Source organism: Capsicum annuum, chromosome 1, assembly GCF_002878395.1.
Source record: "Capsicum annuum cultivar UCD-10X-F1 chromosome 1, UCD10Xv1.1, whole genome shotgun sequence".
NCBI lineage: Eukaryota > Viridiplantae > Streptophyta > Magnoliopsida > Solanales > Solanaceae > Capsicum > Capsicum annuum.
Window position 1 is genome coordinate 149,091,732 of NC_061111.1, and position 6,324 is coordinate 149,098,055.

Below are 6,324 nucleotides of genomic sequence, written 5' to 3' on the forward strand. Positions count from 1 at the left end.
TAATGATGTCTCCTCTACTCATGGGATGCGAACCAAAAATAAAGCTTGTACTGTAGAATGTGTTGCTACTCTGGGAGTTCCTCCAATTTGGACTAGTCCATCTTAGGATCCTCAAACCAATGATAACCATACTTAGCCTAATCTGGGAGAAGTCTCAAATGTTGAGTTCTAGCAGTCTATTCATATGATTGCTCAGCTTGTGGCTTCTTAGTCCCATCATCTTGAAAATATGAGTTTTGTGCCTGATTCGTCTGAATCTACTCAGGTTGGTCACTTCAAAAAGCTTAACCTACCTATCTTTATTGGCACAGAGATTGAGTAGGACCCCTAAGGGTTTATTGATGATCTAGAGAAGATTTGTAGAGTTATCCATACTAATGAAGTTGAAGGGGGTTGAATTGGAAGCCTATCAGTTAAAGGACATAGCTAACCAGTGGTACAATGAGTGGGAAGATTTAAGGGGTGGAGATGCTAAACCTTCTGTGTGGAGTGACTTTGTAAAGGCTTTCCCAGATCGTTTCTTTCCCCAAGAACTGAGGGAAGAAAAGGCTGAAGAATTTATGAATCTGAAATAAGGAAAGATGAGTGTCATAGAGTATATATTAAAGTTCACCCAACTGTCCTGTTATACTCCAGAATTAGTGGGAAACACGAGGGCTCAAATGAGAAAGTTCTTATTTGGTCTCTTGGATGATTTGGTGTTGGAAAGTAAGGGAGAAATGTTAATCATAGACATGGATTCCTCTACGTTATCAGTGCATATACAGCAAGTGAAAGAGGACAAGAAGACGGTGGCTGAGGTAAAGGATAAAGAAAATCTAAGAGAGCTAGGTTTGCATATCAAAATGTTAGTCAACATCAGGGTGGTAATTGTGGTAATAAGTGGTCTAAGAAAAAGTTTTGGAGCAATGCTCAATCTGTATCTATAGCCCCGGTGCCCAGACCTCCAGCTGATCATCGATTTCATAACTCCTAGTAGAATAGCAGCCAAGGATACAGAGTACTAATTCCCAAGGAAGTGTGACCTATCTATTTAGGAAATGCGCTCCTTATAATGTGTGTGGGAAGAACTATTCTAGAAGATGTCAGTATGGTACTCTTGTGGGTTATTATTCTGGGAAGGTCGATCATTTTAATAAGGATTGTACCTCCATAAAAGGGCCTTATGGAGCCTCTAGAGCCCATTCTACTACCCTAGTCCCTCCAGCTAAGGGTATAACATCTAGCATCGGTGGTGGCCGGTTGTATGCCTTATCTACTCGTCAAGATTTAGAGGCTTCGCCAGATGTGGTCATAGGTATGTTACAAATTTTCTCTCATGATATATATGTGTTACTTGATCCCTGGTCTACCTTGTATTATGTGAACCCTTATGTGGCAGTTAACTTTAGTTTTGAACCTAAAAATATTCCAAAACCCTTTTCTATTTCCACACTTGTTGGTGATCCTATTATGTCTAGGAAGGTTTATTGAAATTGTATGGTATCTATTTTTCATCGTGATACTTTGGTTGATCTTGTAGAACTGGATATGATTGATTTTGATGTTATACTATGAATGGACTGGCTTCATTCATGTTATGCTACGTTATACTATAGAACTAAAAAAGTCACCTTTTCCTTTCCAAATGAGTCAGTGATAGAGTGGGAGGGATATTCTCTTACCTCTAAAAGGAAATTTATATCTTATATTAGAGCTCGTAAGCTATTATGAAAGGGTTGTTTTTACCATCTTGTCTAGATCAAATATTCCAGTACTAAAAGTCTTTCCCTCCAGCCTATTCCTGTAGTTAATGAATTTCCAAAAGTTTTTTCGTGATGACCTTCCTGGGTTACCACTAGATAGGGAGATAGATTTTGGCATTGATTTATTGTCGAACATCGGCCTATTTCTATTCCACTATGTAAAATGGCTCCTTCAGAATTGAAAGAACAATTAAAAGACCTTCTAGACAAAGGCTTTATTCATCCTAGTGTCACTTCCTGGATACTCCTGTACTCCTGTGCGTAAGAAAGATAGCTTCCTCCATATGTGTATAGATTACCGTCAACTGAACAAAGTTACAGTAAAGAACAAATATCCTCTTCCCAGAAATGATGATCTTTTTGGCCAACTTCAGGGAGCCAAATGTTTCTCTAACATAGACCTTCTAACATGATGATCTTTTGAGGTTGATATTTCTAAAATAGCTTTTCAAACTCGCTACGGTCACTATGAATTCCTAGTTATGTCCTTCGGATTGACTAATGCCCCCGTAGCCTTAATGGACCTAATGAGTAGAGTGTTTTGGTAGTTTTTTGATTTGTTTATCATAGTCTTTATCGACGATATCTTGATTTACTCTAACAGCAAGGAAGATTATGCCAATCACCTCTGAATCATCCTTCAAACCCTTAGAGATCATGAGTTGTATTCAAAGTTTTCCAAGTGTGAATTCTGGCTTAGTGTTATTGTTTTCCTAAGGCACGTTGTTTCTAGTGAGAGAATTATAGTTGACCCCCAAAATATTGAGGTATTAAAAAAATGGCCCAGACCCACAACTCCGATCGATATCCGGAGCTTCTTAGGTTTGGCCGGATACTATAGATGATTTTTAGAGATTTTTTCCACCATAGCTGCTCCACTTAAAAGATTGACTTAGAAAAAGGTGAAATTGTTGTGGTCTAACTCTTGTGAGAATAGTTTTGAAAAACTGAAAGACAAGTTGACTACCGCACCAGTTTTTACCCTTCCTGGAGTGTAAAACCCTGTAAAATCCTAATCTTGATTCAGTCCTGTAAAATCTAGTAAGGGGTCCCAGACTTAGGAAAATTCAACCAAGTGTTTATACTTAGAGTTATTTTTAGCCTTCTTAAATTGGAGATCCTTTTTGACGACCCCTATGACCTTTAAATATCTATTTTTAGCTTAATTCATGATCAGGAATGTCCGTAGGTGTTCTCGGGTGATTTTTGGATTTTTCGAACTTCATTTGAGACATGTTTAGAAGTCCAAACCAGTGGATCGGCATAATCTCGATGCGCCGCATCACCCATTGCGTCGATGAGTATTTTTTCCAGTTCCCAGTGCAAATTCTAGTAAGCCAACGCGGACTTGATGTGATGCGTCGGCCATAGCATCGACCCCATCGACACGATGCATTAGTCTATGCATCACTGGGAGTGTTTTTCAATAGTTAAAACAGTGTCAGAGGGGTATTTGGGACATTTTCCCATTTTGAATTAGCCTCTAAAACACAAAATTCAGCCGTCCTAAAGTAAATTACACTCTTTTCTCTCAAAACCATTCAAGAACAAACCCTAGGTCTATCAACCCAAGATTCAAATCCCATGGATTGCACCACCAACCTTCAAGAATCCAGGCATTAAGGTATGTCAAGTTTTCATTCAAGGGTTTCTTTCTACCCTTGGAGTTCAAGAAACCCTTTTTACTACAAGTTCATAAGTTTGATGAATTTCATGGTTGGGTTTGAATATGATCATGATTTCCATGTTAATGGAGTTCCTAATTCATGATTAGTTGCAAGATTTGTATGAAATTTTTTATTATATGTGTTTGCATCATGAGAATTCATGTTAAAACTTTTGAATTATGAATTTGGTATTTGAAATTGTAATGCCTTCATGTTCTTTAGCATTGTGTGCATATACTATGATCACCAAGTGTTTGGTGGATTGTTCATGTGAGTTGAATAGTTAAGTCCCATCATATTAGCATGTATACAAGTTCATGTTATGCAAATGTTTGTCAAAATTCTTCAATGAATGAATGGTGATCAAGTAATTAGTTATCATGTGTCAAGACTGTGCTACGTCTTATTGTCTATGATATCGCATCCTGGGGGTATTTAATGCCCAAAAATCTAGTTATTTACCTAGAGGTATAGTGGATACGGAATAGAATCGGTAGTATCATGATCATTAGTTTAGTAATCAATTCAGAACCCACTAGAGTTCAGTCAGTTAACATACTTTAGCAGTATTACGTCAGTTAACAGAATCTAGAGAACTCAATTCAGTTCAGTCAGATAGTATGAATCAGTAATTAACCAGTCCATCCTAGCACAGTTTTGAATTCAGTCCAGTGTTTATTTAGTTGGGAGTAGGATTCTGTACCGAGTGAACCCAAGGATGGGGACTCACCTACCAGCAGAGGGTGTGACCCTTAGAAGTAGTCCTTGTGTTCTAGAACTATGTAGCCAGCATAGGTTGAGACATCAACCTACAAGTTGAGGGTACCACTATTCTCATTCAGAGAACCTGTAAGATGAGGGTGACTGCTTTTTTTTACTCGTGGCATAGTACTGACACCCTTCTAACTGGGGCTATAGGTTTGACCCCAATCAATTTAGAAAGGGGCATGTCAGTTAGATGATTACCTCCCACAGTCTCAATTTTAGTCTTCAGAATAGAACTAAGTTTAGTTCTATAGAAATCAGGACTGTCAGACAAAGTCACTCAGTTTAATATAGAACTTAGAATAGTTCCATAGAATTAGGACTGTCAGATACAGTCACTTAATTAACAGTAATACAGTATCAGTAAACTCAGAAATCAGTAAACCAGTGATTCTGAATGCATTATCCAGTGTTACCATGACCTCAGCTATAGTTTATGTATTTCATGCATGTACTCTCATTCAAATATACTCATGTTATTTAGTCAGTATTGTTCATGCATATGAACCCATGCATCTCAGCCTACCTCACTTAGCATACCAATGTATTCAAAGTACTAACGCATACCTTTGTTTTGCGCTATGATGCCTTATATCATAGGTTTAGATGCATGGGCTCCCGATCATACTTAGCAGCCCGATCCATCAGCAGCAGACTAGTGGTGAGTCCTCATTATTTGCAGACATATTTATTATTCCAATATTTCAGTACTTATTTTATTTTATTAGTCGAAGTTAGTTAGGGACTTATCCCATCAACTCCTTATTCAGACAGTTAGAGGCTTTTCATACTAGAGTAATTTTTCAGACAAATGTTAAGTTTACATTATTGATTTTAGTATTTAGTAACTGATTTTTAGTTTTCAGCCTTATGACTATTTCTGCCTAAATTTTACATTTTTCAGTATTGTTATTCTGTTATTGCAGCAGGTACCAGTCATGGGTTAGCTTGTGGTTCTTCGGGTTCATAAGCACCGTGTAGAGTTTGGGGTATAGACTCAGGGAATTACAAACCTAGTATCAGAGCCTAAGGTTCGATAGAGTCCTAAGAAGTCAAAAAGCCACATCTAGTAGAGTCTTGTGCATGGGTGTGTATCGCACCACACTCATGGACAGGAGGCTATTAGATGTTTTAGGAAAAGTTTCCCTTCTTTCAGTAATTATGTCATGTGGGTGAGCACAAGCTCAAGTTAAACTCTCTATCGAAACCAATTTTCTCTTTTGTTTATAGTATATGCCTCCAAAGAGGACTAAGGAAAAAGGAATGAGAGACCAGCCAATACCTGAGCTAGTCCAGCCATATCCCCTGGACGAACATGTCTCCCACACTAAATTTAGAGCAGCTTTTACCACCCTAGATCATTCTGCGGAAGCCTAGAATAAATGCGCAGCTGTCTTTTTGGACAACCTATTGGTCAATACTGCTGCAGCCAAAATTGGGACTTTACCCGAATGAACCCTCCATTTTTCACTAGTCTAAGTCAGATGAGGACCCTTAGGAATTTCTTGATTAGGTGCAGAAAGTTACAGATATTATGGGGGTAACTGCTACTGAGAGTTATGGGTTGGCCATATATCAGTTGCAGAATATGGATCACTTGTGGTTTAAATAGTAGAAAGCTAAAAAAGGCTGTAGATGTAGGGCCCATAGAGTAGGAGGAGTTTGCCACTTCTTTTCTGGATAGGTTTTTCCCGTTGGAGTTAAGGGAGGTGAAGGTTCTAGAATTTATTAATATAAAGCAGGGAAACATGATAGTGAAAGATTATTCTCTCAAGTTTACTTAATTAGCTAGATATGCTCCTCAAGTGATGGTAGATAACAGGTCCAGGATGAGTAAGTTTATGTATAGGGTTTCTAGCAGTGTGGTCAAGGAGTGTAGAACAATAATGCTGATTAAGGAGATGGACATATCCAGTTTTATGGTCCACGCTTATAAGATATAGGAGGAAAAAATAGGGAGAAAGAGAGAGAGAGAGCAAGAAAGCAAGAATATGCAGTTTCAACTTTGCTCAGCCTAGGTCAAAGGGTGGGAATTATTCTTACTTCCACCCAAAATCCTTAGTTCTAGCTCTATCCTTAGTCAGTTCTCCAGTGCAAAAATTTAGAGATAGCAACAGAGACAGGGCTCCAGGTCCTAAGCCTCAGGG